The sequence below is a fragment of the Diospyros lotus genome, chromosome 10 (assembly GCF_014633365.1).
Source record: "Diospyros lotus cultivar Yz01 chromosome 10, ASM1463336v1, whole genome shotgun sequence".
In the NCBI taxonomy this organism is placed as follows: domain Eukaryota; kingdom Viridiplantae; phylum Streptophyta; class Magnoliopsida; order Ericales; family Ebenaceae; genus Diospyros; species Diospyros lotus.
The window spans coordinates 33,913,787-33,938,329 of record NC_068347.1 but is presented as its reverse complement, the minus strand read 5'-3'; the positions used below and the strand labels follow the sequence as shown (position 1 = coordinate 33,938,329).

At 36.7% G+C, this 24,543-nt stretch overlaps 1 pseudogene; it reads left to right on the top strand.

Annotated features, from left to right (window-relative positions):
* LOC127811261 (phloretin 4'-O-glucosyltransferase-like) lies at window positions 1-19,877 on the top strand (annotated as a pseudogene).
* The last annotated feature ends 4,666 nt before the right edge of the window (window positions 19,878-24,543 follow it).

Here is a 24,543-nt window from a genome sequence, read left to right as displayed (position 1 = left end):
ATGAGGCGACCGCGGCTGCAGCCGAGCTTTTCCTGTTACCAGGAGAAAAAGAAATCCTTCCTCTATCTCGCCCCATCTCATCCAAGCCAAGCAGGGAAAAGAAAAAAGGTGGCAGCCTCGTCTGAGAAGGCTGCACCTGAGGTCATGCCTGGGAAGGTGTACTTCGACACTCTTCTCGATGGCTTGGATGGGATCTTAGGTACTTTCGCCAAAGTCCTAGAGAAGGAGCAGCTTAAGGGCGAACAACTCTCAAAGCTGCTGGTGCTACTTCCATGGAAGAGCTTCGAGTTCTCTTCGTGATGTTCCCAGGCCAAGGTCACATCAATCCATCACTCCAACTAGCCAAGCTGTAACACCCCGTCTCGCCAGGCGTGTCACTATAAGGGTATTCCCGGGATTTCTTTTTTTTTTTCTCTTTAAGTTACACACGTGCGGTATTTCAAGAACAATCTTCACATGCAGAAACAAAACCCCGCGAACCCCAGTCTTGCCCGTTTAACTATCAAGATCAATAATCTTAAACTAAACGAGTCTTAATACAACGCAGCGGATACACTAATACCAAAACACCATTGTATTTCCATAGCAAAATACTTAATACAGATCAAATGATAAAATCGCTATTATACAACTGTTCATTTACAACCTGAAATACATACTAAAGCCTCCAAACGATACAACGACTAACAAACTAAGCACCATTGGCCCTCAACCGGCCACATCCTTGCCTTCGCAGCAGTCCCTGGCTGGAACATTAAACGTTCCAGGGGCATAACCCAGATTAGATGATAAACATCTAAGTGAAGGTATGAAACAGTTATACAATGCATGAAAGACATACGAACATGACATACTATACGACAACATGCAAGACACGTCTAACTCGAGATATCACCTTGACATACTTAATCCCTCGAATGTCCCACTGTGACACACGTTCACCTGGTCCAACGTTAATCCCTCGAGTGCACCGTCGTGACACCCGTTCACCTGGATTAATATTGTCCCAATCTCAAGTAGACCCCATCCCGCCCCATACGGACCCAACGATGCAATTTAAATGATATGAAAATTACACGCCATGTACCAACATTTTAAAATAAAACAGTTAATGCAATGTAGCAAATATCGACACAATGATCATAAGCAAAAGCCTTGTAAAACAATCTATGTCTAGGAGGGTATAACCGCTCACTAGAACTCACCACAGGCACCTAAAAACACTTCCAAGACAAGGAAAAAGTTGGAATCAAACCACTCACCTTGAACGAATTTGGATTGCCTCGATCCTTGTGCACGACCTCGATTTGCGTGCCAAGCCCCAAATACTTGAACTTGTGCTCAACCTCAAGCCAAGATACTTCCTAAACATCATATTTAATTAAGGAAGCATTAAAATCTATTTTCCTCAATTTTTCCATAATTTCCTCTATTTTCTCCCAACTTTCTCCTCGTTAATTCCAAAATAATTATTTCTTCAACTATTTTTCGAAATATTTCAACACAATAATTCCTAGAATAATTAAATAAAAATATTGGAATTAAAATTACCAAAATAGCCCTTCGCACGCGCTCTCACGCGCCCTGCGCGTGGAGGCTGGCGCGTGCAGCCACGCGCGTCGTCTTCTTCCTCAAGACCCGCCGGCGACGACCCCTCCGATGACCGATCTAAGCACACCCCCTTCAAGCCCTCGGTGAGTCGATCCCAACGGCACCATTTTTAGGCCGAAAGCTCGCCGAAAAATGGCCCAAACGGCCAGTTGCAGGTCGGCGGTGGCGGACCGCCTCCGATTCTCGGCCGAACTCAAACAACCCTCAAACTCACACCAAAATGCTTCAAATTACTCCCAATCTCTTCTCCTCAATGCAAGGATCAAAAGCCCCTTAATCACTCTCTCAAAAACATCCAAAAACACGATCGATTTTGAGCTCCAAAATCCGAAACCCTCGGCCCCTTTTATACCCAAAAACCGGTCGAAATCTGGCCAATCACCGGCCATAGCTTGGTCACCAAGCATCCTTGCGCCGGCTACCACCTCCCCCAGGTCGCCCTTGGCCATCCCTTTGCCGAGATCGGCCTCCACGTGCAAAGATTTGCGGCGGCCGAAATCTGGTTGCTGTGTTCACACTATGCAAGTTTGATAATTTGCACTTTCACCCCCTTGACTTTCCAAATGACATTTATGCCCCCTTCCAAAGCACCCCTAATAAATCCAAATATACCTCTAAGTCCCACAAGTTTAGTACATCTCATTTGACCCTCAAGATTCCTGAAAGATTACCGTTTTGACCTCTCTCGGGTAAAATTAGAAAATTGCACTTAGGCCCGATTGGTCAAATTGACCTTAAATCCATTTGATTCAACCCGAAATCGCTTAAGGGTTGTTCTACACATTAAATACTAGTCCCCAACATGCTCCGTTGACTTTTTGGATGTCTCCTACGTCTATTCGGTTTTCCTCAGCCCGGTCAATAGCTGTACCGAAAACTGTTCCTGATCCAATTTATTTAATCACTAAAAATCATAATTCGAATCACTTGTCGATATTATACCATTTTCCTTGGCTATCTAAGGTCTGGGGTACTCCCTCGAGCCACTTCGGTCTTTTAAGACTGCAATAGTGTGTCCTAAAGCCTTATTCTTTTGATAATTCCACTTGTACCATTTATCAAATATTATTTATGACCTCAAATCATTCCTGGGTATTACATTCTCCCCCCCCTTAAGAAATTTCGTCCTCGAAATTTTGTCCGTGACAATTGTATCACCACCGGTGTTAATGACTCCCTAATGTAATGCCTTATATACCATTTCTAGTTCCTAGTAATCTTTCATAACTTTTATCTCCATAGGGTTTGGGTTTACCAGACTCATTTCTGATCTTCCAGAATATCCCATTGTAGCTCTATACCTACGGCTACTCGAATCCCAAAATAATTTATAAAATCCAATATCACTTATAACTGGGTCCACAAAACCTATTTTATTTGACTAATAATTCTCCCAACCACTCTTATGTTAATGCATATGTCATGATCATGCAAAGATTGAACTAGCTTGGATGCCATTTTTGCACAGAATTTGATAATATTGAATTTACCCAGCTACCATCATTGCACAGAAATTGATAACATTGAACTTACCCATCTGCCATTATTGCACAGAAATTGATAACATTAAACTTACCCAGCTGTCATGATTGCACAGAAATTGATAACATTGAATGAACTCAACGTATCTTTCTCAATTATCATTACCTTGGTTGCATATTAACTTTAAAAAAATAACTTCTTAGCCTCTTACAGCTGGTCATGCAAATTATCCATTTAGGTCTCTCAAAACACAATTTCTTTTACTGGAACCTAACATCCTGACATGTTACTATTTCTCTTTCAAACACCATCCATCAATCAAATCAATTTATCTCAACACAGAATTCTCGTGTCGTTTCAATTTATTGACAACATTCCCTTTTTATGTACGTCCATCACTTGTGACTCCTCAACCTAGTACCGCCAAATGCTTTACTTCAACTAAACGGTGCTTTCCATATTCTTCCACATGAGAAACAATTTTTCTATTGAGTTAAACAAGATTCCTCTTATCCTTGATTCTTGGAATAGATTTAATCTCGTTCCTCCCTAGGCGATCTACTTTTCATACTACTTCCTTAAATGAAAACCTTATTGAATAACCTTTGATTCTTACCGAGTCTTTAGCAACACCTAGCATAACCTTAATAGCTTGACCTACTGTCTTTTAACCCAAATAAAATTTCCTTAGTGGAATTGGAAACTCACGTCTTCTTTTATAACAACTCACTCATATGTTTTCTCAAAATCGCAACATGTTTCTTGGAAAGAGCAACACTTTTCTTTACTTACCAACATATAACTTACCACATCCTCATGTTGATTTTGTCTCTTTTAAAGATCAACTCATGTTTTCGAGAGTATCAAGATATACCTATTGTTGCTTCAATCTTTTTATATCACCAAAAGTAAAATTTGAGACAACTAAATAGAGCCTATTGCTCACAATTTCTGGGGCGCGTAATATTAAATACACTACCAAAACCAGGTAAATAATCGTAATTAAATTCTTCCAAAGGCCATATCAAAAAAAACAATTGTCCCACCATTTGCTTAATCTGGAAGCAACTCCACAACATATGTCTATACCAAGGACTATTCTACCTCGACCTAGGAGCATAATTATTATTTCATCACAACTCCTGAATTCCCAGGCTAACTAATCATTTCTTAGTAACCTTAACTTCACGAATTTCTGTCGTGAATGAAATTATCCTAGAAGAATCCTTCACAAATCTCTGTTAACATCTTGCCAGATTTTGTTTTGTCACTTGAGATTACTTTTCCTTCTTTCGATTTTTTTTTTTGATTATCGACTACCATATTCCACATAGCAATTAACCTGCTTAGGTCATCTTCCAATCCTTCTACCTTTCAATAATGATTTAGGGATCCTACCACGATGCTCTGGTCCCTAGGAACTTGGACTCTAAACCATACATAACATCCTCAGTGTTGTCCCAAACTTTGGCACCTGACTGTCTCCACAGTTCACTGTGTTGCTCCAATTTGTAGGTATCACACTCCAAACCGCGAGCCAACCACCAGTCCTCTGCCTTGGTCCTTAGGCTCAGATCCATTGTTACAAACCAACACCAATGGTGTTATTGTTATGCTTAGAATTCCTCATTCTATCTCTGAGAGCTACAGTGGTTCTATTGGTACTAATCCAACTCCCTGATCTTTTGGCTTCCTAATGTTCTTTTCCAGAGTAACACTCAATCGTATCGAGCACCCTTATCCTAACCATTCCTAAGACTTCGGATTTCTTTCCCACAATTTAATCTCTTTTACTTTCCAAATTTGTTATGCATGTGACGGAACCTCACGCTCCTATTGCTGCTCTTGCAGACGTTCATAATTTATCAAACACTCCAGCATCAATTGTATTTCCAGTTTATTATTTTCTAAATTTATACTAGATAGTTCAACCATATTTTCGTCACGGCCGTATGCTTAATCTATTACAAGATTTATTCCTCGATTGACTTTCAACTAACACTCACTATACAGGTTAATATGTCAATCATTCCTATTGCTTTGAATCTATTAGGACCAACTTCAATTTTGCTAAGACCTAATCAAATTCCAAGATATCTTTATGAGCTTAATCAAGCTTTAGCAAGCCTCAATAGTAATACGCATAATTCCCTTATCCCAAGATTTTTTTTTTTTTCTAATTTCCAATGTTCGTTTTAAATCACAAATCTCTAATCTATCGTTGTTCCCTATATTATTTACAATCTCAAAATCATCGAGTAAGGCTCCATTTTGCAAATTCTCTTTAAGCCAAAAGATTCTTTTAACTTCCAAGGGAAAATCCTAATCCTCGAAACATGCAAACTTTACGTTCTACATCCTATTAACTTCCGATCATAGCTTGATCCTAACTATAGCCAATTTACGGTCGATCCCTCTTTGTCTCGTAGTCACTATTCGAAAATCCTATATCATCAAGATTTTATTCAAAAGGAAAATTCCCACTATAACCTAGAGCATTTTATTCAAGCTAATTACTATCGAGAAAAACTTCTAACACCTCAAACAAGAATTTGATCCTTACTTAGTTTCGATTCATTTTTCTTGTCTAATCCTAAACTAATATCCTCGATACAGTTCTCTTTCTTTTTTTTTTTTTTATCATCTCCCAAAACTTCCATAAAACTTAAATCTACGTCTTAACTCTCTCTGTCCTTGAATAACATATGACTCGTCCCTATGAGTCGTTTTCTTAAGGTATTATTTCTTTATTATCTCTGTCATCAATTCCGATTTTTCTATCTCAATATCCCTACCAACACTTCTGGATTCCTAAAATCCTCAAGCTCTGTTCTCTAAAGCACTTATCGAATCATCCTGAGTTTCTTATCGGGTCGTTCCTTAGGATCCTCAATCTATACCAAGTCATTCTTTTCCTTGAATCCTTATACCATTCGATCAAACCTGACTTACAATTAGGATATGCCATATTAAACTAATCGTCCACAACTTGTTTCTTTTTAATAACCACCAGTTATCCCAACATTTAGTGAGATTGATTTTAACTAATGATCTTCAATCTACGGTTTTCGATTCTTACGAATCCTCAGTTATGGTTTGTCGAACCAACCTTACATTCGACCCATATTGTTTGATGCTAACTCCCAATCCAACGTTTCATCACTCAGCAAAAATCTAGTATTCTTCAATTAATAATGTCAAAGACTTCAACCGACAAACCCCCAAATCTCTAAGCAGGGATTTTATCTTTATGACCTATCGGCTCCCCTCCTCTAAGTCTCCGTTCGAGATTTTCACTAGTTAGCCCTAACTGAATCCGTTCTTCTTAAGTCCTCAATTTGGATATCTAACTTAACCTTAAGATCTTCAAGTCGTTTTTCTTTCCCACGCCCTTGACAGGTTCTCCTAATAATCTCCATCGTTTCGATTATCTTTGTCAAGGCATGACACCACCATTATTTACCATGTCCCAAACGGGAGGGTACTAAGACAATTCACTAAGATTCTTCCGAAAGAGATTTTATACTATACTTCAAGTTGTACCAGAATTACCAAAGTATTTATTCCTCAAAGGTTTTGGATTATATATCTCTTTCATTTCGACGACCCTCTTCACTAGCTTCCTAATTTCCAAAAGATGTGAACAGAACTTGTTCGTCTTCTTTTGACGCTGAAAGTATATTCAAATTGAAAACCTCAAATTTCACCTCTCTAGAGTCTCCATACTATTTCGACTATGTGCCGAATGTCTTCTAGAATCCATAATCCCGTTCTAAGTTCTCATTCAATAGTTCAAATCATGCTAAGTTCAACAACCTAGTCAAATCGTCCTAGGGTTTTAACCTAGGGCTCTGATACCAATTGTAACACCCCGTCTCGCCAGGCGTGTCACTATAAGGGTATTCCCGGGATTTCTTTTTTTTTTTCTCTTTAAGTTACACACGCGCGGTATTTCAAGAACAATCTTCACATGCAGAAACAAAACCCCGCGAACCCCAGTCTTGCCCGTTTAACTATCAAGATCAATAATCTTAAACTAAACGAGTCTTAATACAACGCAGCGGATACACTAATACCAAAACACCATTGTATTTCCATAGCAAAATACTTAATACAGATCAAATGATAAAATCGCTATTATACAACTGTTCATTTACAACCTGAAATACATACTAAAGCCTCCAAACGATACAACGACTAACAAACTAAGCACCATTGGCCCTCAACCGGCCACATCCTTGCCTTCGCAGCAGTCCCTGGCTGGAACATTAAACGTTCCAGGGGCATAACCCAGATTAGATGATAAACATCTAAGTGAAGGTATGAAACAGTTATACAATGCATGAAAGACATACGAACATGACATACTATACGACAACATGCAAGACACGTCTAACTCGAGATATCACCTTGACATACTTAATCCCTCGAATGTCCCACTGTGACACACGTTCACCTGGTCCAACGTTAATCCCTCGAGTGCACCGTCGTGACACCCGTTCACCTGGTTTAACATTATTCCCTCGAGTGCCCCAGTGTGACACCCGTTCACCTGGATTAATATTGTCCCAATCTCAAGTAGACCCCATCCCGCCCCATACGGACCCAACGATGCAATTTAAATGATATGAAAATTACATGCCATGTACCAACATTTTAAAATAAAACAGTTAATGCAATGTAGCAAATATCGACACAATGATCATAAGCAAAAGCCTTGTAAAACAATCTATGTCTAGGAGGGTATAACCGCTCACTAGAACTCACCACAGGCACCTAAAAACACTTCCAAGACAAGGAAAAAGTTGGAATCAAACCACTCACCTTGAACGAATTTGGATTGCCTCGATCCTTGTGCACGACCTCGATTTGCGTGCCAAGCCCCAAATACTTGAACTTGTGCTCAACCTCAAGCCAAGATACTTCCTAAACATCATATTTAATTAAGGAAGCATTAAAATCTATTTTCCTCAATTTTTCCATAATTTCCTCTATTTTCTCCCAACTTTCTCCTCGTTAATTCCAAAATAATTATTTCTTCAACTATTTTTCGAAATATTTCAACACAATAATTCCTAGAATAATTAAATAAAAATATTGGAATTAAAATTACCAAAATAGCCCTTCGCACGCGCTCTCACGCGCCCTGCGCGTGGAGGCTGGCGCGTGCAGCCACGCGCGTCGTCTTCTTCCTCAAGACCCGCCGGCGACGACCCCTCCGATGACCGATCTAAGCACACCCCCTTCAAGCCCTCGGTGAGTCGATCCCAACGGCACCATTTTTAGGCCGAAAGCTCGCCGAAAAATGGCCCAAACGGCCAGTTGCAGGTTGGCGGTGGCGGACCGCCTCCGATTCTTGGCCGAACTCGAACAACCCTCAAACTCACACCAAAATGCTTCAAATTACTCCCAATCTCTTCTCCTCGATGCAAGGATCAAAAGCCCCTTAATCACTCTCTCAAAAACATCCAAAAACACGATCGATTTTGAGCTCCAAAATCCGAAACCCTCGGCCCCTTTTATACCCAAAAACCGGTCGAAATCTGGCCAATCACCGGCCATAGCTTGGTCACCAAGCATCCTTGCGCCGGCTACCACCTCCCCCAGGTCGCCCTTGGCCATCCCTTTGCCGAGATCGGCCTCCACGTGCAAAGATTTGCGGCGGCCGAAATCTGGTTGTTGTGTTCACACTATGCAAGTTTGATAATTTGCACTTTCACCCCCTTGACTTTCCAAATGACATTTATGCCCCCTTCCAAAGCACCCCTAATAAATCCAAATATACCTCTAAGTCCCACAAGTTTAGTACATCTCATTTGACCCTCAAGATTCCTGAAAGATTACCGTTTTGACCTCCCTCGGGTAAAATTAGAAAATTGCACTTAGGCCCGATTGGTCAAATTGACCTTAAATCCATTTGATTCAACCCGAAATCGCTTAAGGGTTGTTCTACACATTAAATACTAGTCCCCAACATGCTCCGTTGACTTTTTGGATGTCTCCTACGTCGATTCGGTTTTCCTCAGCCCGGTCAATAGCTGTACCGAAAACTGTTCCTGATCCAATTTATTTAATCACTAAAAATCATAATTCGAATCACTTGTCGATATTATACCATTTTCCTTGGCTATCTAAGGTCTGGGGTACTCCCTCGAGCCACTTCGGTCTTTTAAGACTGCAATAGTGTGTCCTAAAGCCTTATTCTTTTGATAATTCCACTTGTACCATTTATCAAATATTATTTATGACCTCAAATCATTCCTGGGTATTACACAAGCGCCTCGTCATCATGGGCCTCAAGGTCACCTTCATCACCACCTCCTCGGCACTTACCCTCATGAGCAAGGTCGCCACGGCTAAGCCACCAGGCCTAAGCTTCGTCGGCTTCTCCGATAGCGCCACCGCCGGCTTTAAAACTGCCGCCGACGTACACTACTTTTGAAAAATTATGATTGATTTTGATGATTTAACAACTTTACATTGGCATAATTGAGACTATATTTTTAATTTAAAAATAGTTGATTAAGAATACGTTGCATTTTTTTACAGGAACAGATGATGTAGTTGAGGTGAGATAATCCTCCAGATAAAATGACTGATAAGAATATCTTAGAAAAGATCCTTAGACGACAATCTATTCGTTTGTTTGGTTGGGGATGATCTCTTAGTACTTCCGGGACAACATGCACTAGTGAGAAGTCTAGTCGTCCAACCTATAATCAATTGGTTGAAGATTTGAACCAATACAAGTGTCTTTTTCGAGAGCTTCAGGGAAATGTAAACATGTTGCGACAAGTGTTGATTGACAATAATATTATGCCTTTTCTGTCTACTCCACATGTACCATCGGATCATATATATAGTTCAAGACGATCCTGCCTCAACCTTTCTCGCCTCAACCCATCCAGCTCCAGCCATTCCCTCCATTCTATTGAACAGGAGTTTGGTGACGAGATTTAATAATTTGTTTTATGTTCTTTTTTTCTTATATGTTTGAACCTTTTAGGCAACTTCATGATTTTATGCTTATTTTGTGACTTTATGACATTTTTGGTATGTATATGTTTGAATTATATTGTAATAGATGTTGCAACAATTGAAATTTTAAATATAAAATTTTTAATTTTGTCCACACATAATATGTTTTTTAGCCACACAGATGGAAATTATTTTCTTATACGGAAATTATTTTTTATATTATTATCCACATATAATATGTTTGTTACCCACATTATATTTTTTTTACCCACACATATTCAATTTTTTTTAAAATTATTATCCACACATAATATTTTTTTTATCTACACATAACATTTTTTACCCACACATATGAAAATTATTTTTTATATTATTACCCACACATAATCTTAATTTTACCTACACATAAACAAATACACGTGTCATGCCACATCATCATCCAATTAAAGTCACGTCACAATTTCAACTTCCTAATATAAAAATACCTACACATACAGAAATATTTACCTATACATATATGTGTGGGTAATATATTAGGCTTTACCCACACATAAATATATGTGTGGGTAAAAGTTATTTTCTAACCCCTGTTTACCCACACATCTTGACATTTGCATTATGTGTAAGGAAAAAGTATAGTTGACACATAAGGTAATTTTTACCCACATTTACGTGTGTGGGTAAAACTCTCAAATTCTTGTAGTGTCAACATCTTTGATGCATTGGAATCGGAGGCACTAAAAGTCATGGAGAACATCAACCTGGTCACCGTGGGCCGTTAATCCCCTCGGCTTTCTTGGACCAGAAAGATCCATCCAACACTTCATTCGGAGGAGACTTGTTTTAGAAATCAAAAGATCACGATATCGAATGGCTGAATTCTTAGCCAAAAGAATCCGTTGTTTTCTTTTCATTTAGGAGCCTCTCGGTTCTATCGAATTGACAAACATAGAAGATTGCTCGGGGGCTAATATAGAGCCGCCGGGTGTTCTTATGGGTGATTAGAAGAACGGATAACGGCGAGAAGCAAGAAGACAAGCTGAGCTGTAATGAGGAACTTGAAGAGCTTGGGATAATAGTGCCATGGTGCTCGCAAGTAGAGGTTCTGCAACACCCATCATTAGGATGTTTCGTGAGCCATTGTGGCTGGAATTCATCATTGGGGAGTGATAAGTGTTTTTTATACACTTATTTTGGTCTATAAACTTAGCATTTATATATTCAATGAGTATGATTTCTACTTGATTTGGTTTTATATGTGGTTATGTAGATGTGAAGAGATTTGGGATTTATATTGCTTTCGAGAGATTTAATATAGATTAACACTTGGTAATAAACGACATAAGGTTTGATAATAGGTAGAGATACGATTATGCCTTGTGAAATCTCATTTAGATGATCATTGTGGATAAATACATGTTTGTGTATTTATAGATTAATTAAAGATAACTAATTTCATATGTGAGCATAAATTCGATTGACCATCAAGAGATGCTTTTAATTAACTTAGAATCATCGATTTTCAGCTCAAAGCAAGGATTATAAAACCTGATCACTAGAAGATTAAATCAATTGAAGAACTACGGTGGATTCATGAACCCTAATGTATTAAATTTCTACATTTAAAAATCTAAGGAGTTGTTTTGCGTTTTTAGTTAGTCATTCAGTTTTAATCAATATAATACTTACAATGAGTAATTATTTTATTGTGTGTGGCTTATTAAAGTTAATAGTGGTTAAAGTAGAGATCAAAAGCTAATCCTCGTGAGAATGATATTTTATTTATCATTATATTATTTGTTACGATTCCGATCACTTGCGAGAAAAAATACGCGAACAGAGAGGTTTGGTTTCCGATGTCCTCGTGGTGGGTTTCCCATAATGGTCGGACCAGGCAACGAACAGGAAGCTTATTGAAGATGTCTGGAAGACGAGGATCAGATTAACGAAAAACGAGAAAAGAATAGTTGAAGGTGGTGAGATTAAGAGGTGCATAGAAATGGCAATGGAAGGGGAGGAGATGAGAAGGAATGCGAAAAAGTGGAAGGATTTGGCTATGGAAGTCGCCGACGACGACGAATCATCGGCCATGAATCTTAGGGCTTTTTTGGGTGAGATCAAAGCTGGGGGAGAGCCCGATAATCCCTTTTTTATCTCCTTTAACATTATAAATGAGTAATATTAAAAAAATGGCAGATATGTTTCTTCTTGCAACCCCTTCATACTTTATTCATGAATTATATTCTTTGAAGAGCCCTGATATTAAAATATCTAAAAATATTGTAAGCTCTCGAACTGAGGGTATTTGTGTCATTTTATATTATATTATTGTGTTACAAATATATCTTTTACTATCTATAATCTGATACATTTAACCTATTTGATGTCGTTTTTAGGCCACAAAAATTAGATTTACAGATGAGAAAAGATTTAATACATAAGATAAGATATTATTTAATAATTAAAAAAGATAATATCTTCATATGTTTATATATTAAAAATTAAATATTATATTTTTAAATTATTGATGAAACACAATTAACTAATCATTCACGTAATGTATCAATACACATTCATGCATGTATAAATATTCTATCACAACAAAAACTTAAAGGGCTATTAGTACCAAAAAACTAAAACTTTTCGAGTTTTGGCTATTTTATTCAATTTTGACAATTAAGACCGAATTTGTAAAGTTAGTTATAATTTTATGCAAATTGAAAAAACGGGTTGCCTGACCTATTATTTCATTTTTTTTATAATAAAATGTTCAATACATTTTTTTAAATGTGTGAGTTTAATTTTTTTATTGAAAAAAGATCAGATAAATAAATCACCCTCGCTTTCCTTTTAAATAGCTCCAAACAAACAATTGTCACTGTCATTGACTACGATAGTGGTCTAAGGACAAAAAAAAAAAAAAATTATCCTACTTAGAAAGCCCAAACATAAATTTATGAAAAAAAAATCAACAGACAACAAAATCATTTTATAAGCAATAATAAATAATTATTTCATGAAGACAACTAAAGTAACAAACACACATATACATTTATTAGAAGTTTTTGAAATAGATAATAGAATATTATACTCCCTTAAAAAGGTACAAAAAAAAAAAAAAACATAAACTCTTTTGCTATATTACACATAAATGTTAAAATAGTTCATTTCCTTTTAGAATCACACAACAAATATATTACATTTGAATGGTATTTTTTTTATAAAAAAATATTAAACTGTTATACAAAGTTGTATTTTAACAAAATTATACGGCCACGACCGGGTAGCCCGTAAGGGTGATTTATTTAGCTGATCTTCCTTAAAAAAAAAAAAAATGAAACTCACACACTCAAAAAAATGTATTTAAGATTTTATTATAAAAAAATGAAATAACGGGCCAGGCAACCCGTTTTTCAATTTGGATAAAATTGCTACTAACTTTACAAATTTGGCCCTAATTGCCAAAATTAAAAAGATTAGATAAAATCGCCACAACTCGAAAATTTTTGACTTTTTGGTGCTAATAGCCCAAACTTAAAACAATACCTTTTAATATTTTAAATAGGGTTATTAGTACCAAAAAACCAAATGTTTTCGAGTTTTGGCAATTTTTTCCAATGCTTTCAATTTTGGCAAGAAAAGCCCAATTTTTGAAATTAGTTACAATTTTAGTTAATGCTGAAATCAATTTTGACTAGCATGTGGCTTTGCCCAGGTGGCATACCACTTGTCATTTAATTTATTTTTTATTTTTTTCATTATTTTCTAAAAAAAATGCTCTATCTTCTCTTCTCTTTTCTACACATACACAACATATATATATACACATATACACACACAACAATATATATATATACACATACAACAACATGCATTTATATACGCACATAGCAACATATATATACACACACATACAGAAATATTTACACACAACAACATTTATATATATAAACATGTACACACAATAATATATATACAGTGGTGGGGGATGACGGCAGCGCTGGCATGAGGGAAAGAGAGGGTGAAAGAGAGAGATTGATGAAGAAGTTCGACGACCTTCATCGGAGAAATCCGATTGGAATTCTCCAATTGAACTTCTCTAATCGGATTTCTACAACCTTCATTATTGGATTTTTCTAATCGGACTTTTTTAATCGGGCTTTTCCGATCGGACTTTTCCAGCCTTCATTATCAAACTTCTATGCCCTTCATTATTGGGCTTCTCCGATCGGGCTTTTCCGATCAAACTTTTCGAGCCTTTATTATTAGACTTTTACACCATTCATTATCAAGCTTCTCCGATCGGGCTTTTCCGATCAAACTTTTCGAGCCTTTATTATTAGACTTTTACACCATTCATTATCAGGCTTCTCCGATCGGGTTTGTAACATCTCGTATCGAGCGATAACAAGGACCGGAATAACTTACCTTGATGGACTTACGTGAACTTCCCAAGAGGGTCATCCATCCTTGGATTACCTCAGGTCAAGCACGCTTAATTTGGGGGTTCTTTGCCAACATTCAACACAAAAGGTATCTAGTTGGTGTTGTTTCATTCCTTACTTATCCTCGATATATTCTATTCTCCTCTGGGCTCTAGGGGTATTACATTCTCCCTCCTTGAGCACATGACGTTCTCGTCATGCGACCTTATAACTGGTCCCAGATCTTCTCCCCTTGGGGGCTGCCATCCTAGAAGCCTGCCAGAAGACGCTCATTGTATAGGCTCTCGAGCCCCGGCACCACTCCCCGCCCTCATCGGACCGCCTTCGCCAAGGGTTGGCTCTGATACCACCTGTAACATCCCGTATCGAGCGATAAGAAGAACCAGAATAACTTACTTTGATGGACCTACGCGAACTTCCCAGGAGGGTCACCCATCCTTGGATTACTCTTGGTTAAGCACGCTTAACTTAGTGGTTCTTTGCCAACATTCAGCCCAAAAGATATCCAGCTGGTGTTGTTTCCTTCCTTACTTATCCTCAATATATTCTATTCTCCTATGGGCTCTCGTGGTATTACAGGGTTTCTCCGATCGGACTTTTCTAGCCTTTATTATCAGACTTCTACGCCCTTCATTATCGGGCTTCTCCGATCGGACTTTTCCAGCCTTCATTATCATACTTTTACGCCCTTCATTATCGGGCTTCTCCGATTAGACTTTTTCGATCGAACTTTTCCATCCTTCATTATCGGGCTTCTCCTATCGGACTTTTCCAGCCTTCATTATCAGACTTCTACGCCCTTCATTATCTGGCTTCTCCGATCGGGCTTTTTCGATCAGACTTTTCTAGCCTTCCTTATCAGACTTCTGTGCCCTTCATTATCGGGCTTCTCCGATCTGTAACGCCCCGTCTTCCCAAAACGTGCATTACCTCGAGATTTTAGAAATATTTTTTTTCCAACATTATACACACAACATAAGTCTCTCGATATGCATACCCTCATCATAATCATTTCTCGACAATCCCAATTATACCTTCTTAGCATATCAAAATTTAAAAATTAATACTAAGACATGTATTATCAATCACATCAGCGGAAGCAAGATCAAAACCTCAATGATATATAACCGATAAATTCCTTTCAGAGTTAAATAACCAAATAGATATTTCACATGAAAATATCAAAATATTACATAAACTCTGAACATTGTAATCATAGACAAAGACTTACGAAAACTAAACATAGCAGCTACATCTCGACGACATCCTTTTCCTTAGCGCCACTGCTTTCACCTGGAACGTTTGAATATTCCAGGGACATAGTCCAAATTAAATGCTTAATCATCTAAGTAAGAGTTCAAAAATATTTCATGAATATATGCAAAATCATGTATAAAACCGAAAAATCCTGACATACCTTAGCCTAAGAGAATCCCACATAGCCTTTAGCCCTAACCGGGGAAAATGCAATATCTCTAAAGGCGACACAACCACATTGACCCATTAGCAAACACAATCCTGCTTAAGAAGGACGACCTCGACATATGAACCCGGTAATCACCCCATTATCATTGTTAGGCATTACGCTCCTACTCAAAAGCATTCCAAAACCCAACGCAATCCTAGCCCCAAGAGTATCACATCAACACTATCCCCAGAATTAACAACACATCGGTATTAATGCTATCGCTCAAAGGAACTTGGGGTGGTGTCCACTCTCAGCCCCGCCACTTGAACCAACAACTGGGGTGGTGTCCACTCTCAGTGTGACAGCTAGGCGCCAGGCGGTGCCTATGCACGTGGCCGCGCGCTGACTGCACTCTCACCCTGCAATTAAAACACAAAACAAAACACAATAAAAATTTTATATTTTATTTATTTATTTAGGCGAGAGGTTTATACTCGTCAGTGTACGAGTGCAGTTGTAGTTCAAATTTAAATTTATACTTTCTGGATAAGTCCAGGTCGTCCACTGAGAGATTTATTTATGGCAAAAGAAAAAAGAATGTCACACACACGCACACGCATTTAGATGGATTGATAACATGATTTTTTTATGATTTTTTTAGATAACAAATACTAGAAAATAAAGCAAGACAGAAGTTGAAATAAATACTAAACGTGAGAATATGAAATTGGAAAGTACTTGAGTTAAGACAATTTCAGTGCCAACCCGTTGATTCCCAAATATTAGCATAAAAGATTAGCAACATTAATTTAATTTCAGATATGAGGATTTGTTATTAAATGCAATTAAAGATAATGATAGCTCTAGTTTAAGCAATCCCCATACATGATATGCGGGATTCTAATTTAAGAAACTACCATAAATTCAATTACAATTAATACACAAAACAACTAAATTAATCATCCGGGTTTGGGTATGATAGCGTTTCCAGTTCTAGTAACTCTCATGCGTGACATGAAAGCTCTTAGGCTTACGCTCCAATCCAAACCTAGTGATTTTTCAATAATCAAAACACACTCATATTGAAGTTTAAACCAATGTTACTCATTTAAAGCGTAGCTTTCTTTGGGAATCATTGGCGTTAGACACTGTCCTTGCCTTAACCCAAGATTAGATTTAGCTACTCATCTCTATTAAATTAATTGACAACAATTTAAATGACATAATTTAAATAACAGAATTTAAATGACAGGAATTAAAATAGAAGAAACTAACCGGCCATTTAGGCGGTAGATAATTAAAATACAAGAATTAAAATTGCAAGAATTTAAAGGCAAGAAACTAACCGTCCATTTAGGCGGTGAACAATTAAAATACAAGAATTAAAATTGCAAGAATTTAAAGGCATAAACTAACCGTCCATTTAGGCGGTGAATAATAAAGTAATAATAAATGACATAAGAATTTAAAAGAAGAAAAGAAGAAAGGAAGAAAGGAAGAAAGGAAGAAAGTAAGATCACAAGAGAAAATACTAAAGAAAATGAGAGAGAACAAAAGCAATTCTCAAAGAGAGAATTCTAAGGAAATAACTAAACTTTGATTCAAGAATAATAATCACACTTACAAATGCAATCAAGTGAGCTATTTATAGGCCACAAGATGCAATACAAACCACACAATTTCAATTATTCAACTAGACATAATTATATCTAATGGGCACTCACACACTTAAAGTTAAATGGATTTTAGCTATAATACACACCTAATATTAAATGGATTTTAGCTAAAATACATACCTAATAAAGCACTCATAAAGTTAAATGGATTTTAGCTATAATATCCACCTAATAGTTAAATGGATTTTAGCTAAAAAACATACCTAATAAAGCTCTCACATAAAAAATAAAAATAGATTTCTATAAATTGGTTTTTTAATCTTTATTAGGATTAAAAATAATCCTTGGGCCTTCTCCAAATAATATCTTCCATGGGTTGCTCAAATTGGGCCTTAATTCTTCATGGGCTTGAATTCTTCATGGATTTGAATTTTTCATGGGCTTGATTTCTTCATGGATTTGATGTCTTCATGGACTTTAAATCTTCATGGGCTTGAATTCTTCATGGATTTGAATTTTTTATGGATTTGATGTCTTCATGGACTTTAAATCTTCATGGGCTTGAATTCTTCATGCCTAAAAAAAAAAAATAATAATTTAATGTTATTAATAAATTATATATTATATATATGTATTACACATGGCACACATATATATATATTAGATTATATTATATATATATATTACATGCATGCATATAATGATGTATATGTATTATATATAATTTTATATATTATTATTATTATTATTAAATTTTACTTTAAAATTTCATTTCATTCATTTTTCAATTTAAACTTGCATATAACCATAAAATATATATTAATATCTAATTTAAACCATTTTTAAGATCAAAAGAAGGGTATAATTATAACAAAATTTTTATAAAATTAACCACTAATCACACCCCCCAACTTAAACATTGCTAGTCCCTTAGCAATCAGACTATACACATGCCAAGTTTTAATAACTGTATGAATGTAAAAATTTCAAATTTGAAATCGAAATGCATAAAATTGAATAAATAATTTAGCATTCTAAATCAGATTTTTGGTTAAAGATCATACAATCTCAGGAATAGCAATTAGGATGACCAACACACAGACTTACTCTCTTGAAGTTTTGACTCAAATCTCACTATGGATTTTCCCTCCAATAAAAAGGATTTCTCAGGTGTACACACAAGGGGGTGCACCGTTATAAGAGTAAATGCAGAACAAGTTCAAAACTCAGTGTCATCCCAAATACAAGGAACGTATTTTCATGAAAGAACAAGGAAATTGATATAGCTTCATGATTGGAATAATGCTCTAGATGAGTAACTTCTGAATTTAAACATGATTCCCTACTCCAAACTCGAATTCTGAGATCACATGATTTATAGCATAAAATGGGACCAGACTGGGTTGTAATGGGGCTATGAGGTTAATACGGGTTGTCAAAGAAAAGGTAAATTATGGAAAGTGTGTGTGTCGGGATTTTTTTTTTTTTTTTTTTTTTTTTTTTTTTTTTAAGCAGTTATGCTGAATAGCTAAGAGAAGTTGCCCCATTTTTTTTTCACTTTTTTTTTTCTTTCTTTTTTTTTTTCTCTCTTTTTTTTTTTTCTCTTTTTCTCTTTTTCTTTCTCTTTAAATATGAAAATAGATAGACAGATTAATTCCCAAAAACACACCAGGTTGGTCAAAATTCATATTGTTTTGGGTAAAACGAAGGTAGCGAAGAAAGTTGTACTACAAATGGCTCAAAAGGGCTACCAAAGGAGGTTAATTTAAAGAAAGAAAAAGGTTTAATAAGCTCAAAATGAAAGAAATTGATCCCCTTATCATGCTTCTACAAAACGATGATACTCAGTCATCTAATTCAGAGTTTGAAACCAGTCAAACTTATCCGTTATCATACTAGACATTCAATGCGAATTGATGTTTTGAAGCCATTGAAAAGATAAGATAAACAATAAAGCATATTTAGAGTAAGTGTTATTTCACTCAGAATTAACGGTTATTAGGCTCAAACACTCACTTGGGTAATAGTCTCCACTTTTGTTGAGAGATCATACAGTGTACTAATCAGCTAATTACTGTTACCTTTGACTTTATGACCGATAACTAATTTTTAAATTTTGAATCCCCGATGAATGCAAATTACTTATTCTAATGCATATACGTTTTCAAATAAGAAATCAATGCATTCATGTTTTGTATTGCAAACTTAACCGGCTATCAGTGCATAACTTCAAGCTTTAGGAATAGCATTATTTAAAACACATAATTTTTTTTTTTTTTTTATTATTATTATTTTTTATTTTTTTAATAAGAGCAGATAAAGATAATCAAAATCACACAATACTACAAACTAGCAATAGCAAACTCACAGTTAAATATGAACCAGATAATTCATAATTAGACCTTACACCCCCCAACTTGAATTGCAGTAATAAACTAGGGTTGTTAGGAATACCTGTAACTCCACAAGTCCATAGATTTGCTGTGAACTGCTAAAACTTAAACAACAAATGAGCATACCATATATATATATATATTTATATTTTCACACCAAAATAAAAATTCCATGCAAGTCATAAGATAAAAAAATGCGTCTCAAGAGTACAAAAAGTACTCCTTACTCAGCCATCTTATCAAAGACTTTGCCTAACAACATTCCACAGTTTTTTTTTTTTTTTTTTTTTTTTTAAGAACACAACCAAGAAAAATCCTGCAAGTTGTTCAATACTTAAAATGCGTCTCAAGAGTACAAAAAGTACTCCTTACTCAGCCATCTTAATAAAGAGCATTTCTCACAGTGATAAATCTAAATTAATCGGACCCCTTTGGCGCTTGTTACTAATTGCCTTAGACCAGTCTATCCAAGGCTCATAAGGATCGTGCTGTGGAACATAAGTGTGTAATTTTTCTAGCAGCTCATCAATGGTGGATGCGGAAATGAGAATCTTTCTTGCTGAAAGAGAAATGAACTTTTGATCCACAGCCTGATCAAGAAAAGAGAGCAACCCATCAAAAAAATGGTTAACATTTAAAAGTCCAATTGGTTTGGTATGGAGATTACTCTTGGCCCAGGAGATTATACAAAACATTTCTTCAAGTGTTCCAAAACCTCCTGGTAAAGCAATGAAGGCGTCTGACTGATAAATCTTACAAGCCATACGCTCAGACATAGAAGTCGTTTCTATAAGTTAACCGCGTGTAATCCCAGAAATATGTGGTTCAGCTAAAGGGAATGGCATTACACCTACCACAGATGAATTTCCAAGATGTACAGCTTGTGAAACATAACCATTCAATCCACGACTTCCCCCTCCATATACCAAATTAATTTTTTTCTCTCCTAATTTTTTGCCTAGTTCGCTTGCTGCAAGTGCGTAACAAATATCACTCCCAAGTTGAGAGCCACAAAGTACACATATGGTTTTGATTCGACGAACTAACTGACCTTCCATGTTTGTTCCTTTTGTATGCCCTGGAAAGAGATTTAGCGATCAAAAGTAGCTATACAACAATTCAACAAGAAATAAATACAAACAAAAATCATGCGTATGTATAAGTAGTTGTGATTGTGGCTCACATCTTCCTCTGGTTTTACGTCCAAAAACGGCTTAAACACTTTCTATGAAGCGGGGATAAGCTTCCCATCCAATTTTCTTATAGATTGGCAAACAGGGTCGTTTTTAGTCAGATTCCCAAGACTATAGCGTTGGTGGTCACTTCTGAACTGGGTCCATAAAGCAAGAAGTTCTCTTTGCACTATTCCACACGGATGCGTCTCAAGAGTCAATCGGATATCATCCAGAGACTCCTTACTCAGTCCATCCTTTATGAAACTAATTTTATCTTCTCGATTTATGGACGTAAACCCCACAGATTTGCATCGTGTGTTACAGGTCCATCGAGCACATTTGTAACAACCATTCACTCTTTTCGCTCTTCTTTTCTTCGCAAAACTACTCTTCCCTAAGCCTGGAAAATGCTTAAAACTAGGTGAAGTTTCACCAGCTAATCGAACTTTTGCTTCGATCAGCCAACGAATATCTTCAGGGATGTTATTAAGCATCAACAACCTAAGTCTTTCACACCTAGCAACATAAATTTTTTTCAAATCATTCTGCGGGAGAGATGGATAGTACTTGTGAATTTTTGAGAGATAAAGATCCATTTTTTTTTTTTAACTATACTAAGAAAAAAAAAGTAAAGAACTATAAACTTTGCAAAAGGGATGAGAGTACCTGATCGAAGGATAACACAAAGGAGAGAAGATTGAGCTCAAGAAGGGTGACTTGCCTCATACAGATGTGGAGTCTCTTATAGAGCAACGGTCATCACTATTCTACACTCGAGTCGAGACATGTCACAATTACAGGGTCAGGCTTGGCGTCTCTTTTTCAACGCTTGGTGCCTCATTTTTCAACATTTGGCAGTGTGCCTTATCCTTTATAGGGCAGTGTGATTGCACTGCCCAAGAAAAGATAGCTACCACCAGCGTCAATTCTGTCTCTCTCAATTCAAATTTTTTTTTTTTTTTTTTTAATTTTTTTTTTTTGTGGTAAATTTTTATTTTTTTTTTTTTATTTTTTTTTTTTAGTAGGGGCCCAATAAAATCATATATATCACACAAGACAATATTATCAAGTCAATCAAAATTATTTCACTAATAAATCAATAAGTACACCTTACCCCCCAACTTAAATTGCGCATTGTCCTCAATCGGCAATAAAAGGATAGAAGATAGGCATACCTGACGGTCTTCAATACATGAACTCGTATGGAAAAATTTTTATTTAGACTGCATACAGAGAAACACTATTTGAATCAAAGTTAATTAAGTAATGCAGAAAATGAACAACTTATATATATACTTCTTTATTATTATTATTATTATTATTTTTTTTATTTTTATTTTTATTTTATTTTTTTTTTCAGATCTATAAACATCCATTTAACCTAAATGGAAAGGTGGTCTTTTAACGTCAGATTCCCAGACGACATGAAACTTCCCTTATTCATCAGATGATGGTGGATCATCCAAATCCACAACTCCTTCATTCTCCTCAACACTACCCTGGTATGGTTTCAACCTATGACCATTGACTGTTAGAAGCTGTCCTGACTCCGGATTTTCTATCTCAAATGACCCATATCCTGAGATGAACTTGATTACAAAAGGGCCGACCCATCGAGACTTCAATTTTCCTGGGAATAGATGCAATCGAGAATCGTACAAGAGTACCTGTTGCCCTACCTGAAAGCTTTTTCGAATGATATGCCGATCATGTAACTCTTTCATGCGAACCTTGGCCAATCGTGCATTTTCAAATGCTTCATTCCGAATTTCCTCAAGTTCATTCAATTGGAGCTTCCTGGATAAGCCTGCTTCAGTTAGACTCTTGTTGATCTTATGAATTGCCCAATATGCTTTATGCTCAATTTCCACCGGCAGATGACAAGATTTACCGTATACTAGCCTATAGGGAGACATTCCCAAAATTGTTTTGTAAGCTGTCCTGTATGCCCAAAGAGCGTCTACTAGTCTTAAGGACCAATCCTTACGATTAGCAGCAACAGTCTTTTCCAATATGCGCTTAATCTCCCTATTGGCTAGCTCGGCTTGACCATTGGTTTGGGGATGGTATGGTGTTGCAACCTTATGCAGTACACCATATTTCTTCATTAATCCTGCCACAACTTTATTACAAAAATGGGAACCCCCATCACTGATGATTGCTCGTGGCATCCCAAATCGACTGAATATGTTTTCTTTCAAAAATTTCACGACAGTCCTATGGTCATTTGTTCTGGCCGGGATTGCTTCTACCCATTTGGACACATAGTCAACAGCAAGTAAGATATATTCATGACCAAATGAATTGACAAATGGGCCCATAAAATCCATACCCCAACAGTCAAAAACTTCTAACACTTGGATCGGATGTAATGGCATCATGTTTCTCCTTGACAGACTTCCTATCCTTTGACATCGATCACAATTTGAACAGAACTTGTACACATCCTTGAACAATATCGGCCAATAAAATCCACTCTGAAAAATTTTTGCAACTGTTTTCTTGACAGAAAAATGGCCTCCACATGCAAGAGTATGACAGAAATTGATGACACTTTGTTGCTCATGATCGGGTATGCATCTACGGATGATTTGATCAGGACAATACTTGAAGAGGTAGGGCTCATCCCAAAAGAAGGTTCTGACTTTTCTGAAAAATTTATGCCTATCTTGCTTACTCCAATGGTCTGGGATCAGACCAGTTGCCAGGTAGTTCGCAATGTCAGCATACCAAGGGACAACAGATGATGCACGAATAACATTCACTTCAAACAGTTGCTCATCAGGGAAATTGTCATGAATTGGTTCATCAAATTGTGTGAGATCTTGACTTGGAATCCTTGACAAATGGTCAGCCACCACATTTTCTACTCCCTTCTTGTCTCTGATTTCAATGTTGAACTCTTGCAGGAGTAAGATCCATCGGAGCAGACGGGGTTTTGCATCTTGCTTTGTGAACAAATACTTCAGAGCAGCGTGATCAGTAAAAATGATCACTAGTGACCCTACGAGGTAAGATCGGAACTTGTCCAGGGCAAAGACAACTGCTAGTAACTCTTTCTCTGTAGTGGTGTAATTCTTTTGTGCCTCATTAAGAGTTTTGCTAGCATAGTATATCACATGAGGTTTCTTATCCTTCCTCTGCCCTAACACAGCTCCTACCGCGTAATCACTAGCATCGCACATAAGTTCAAACGGGAGGGACCAATCAGGGGACTGAATGATAGGTGCTGAAATGAGTGCATCTTTCAATTTATCAAAAGCATTTTGACAGGCAGGACTCCATTCAAACGGAACATCTTGAGACAACAAATGGCACAAGGGTCTTGTTATGGTGCTAAAGGAAGCAATGAATCTCCTATAAAACCCTGCATGTCCCAAAAAACTTCTGATGTCTTTCACATTCCTAGGGATGGGGAGTTTTTGAATTGTTTCA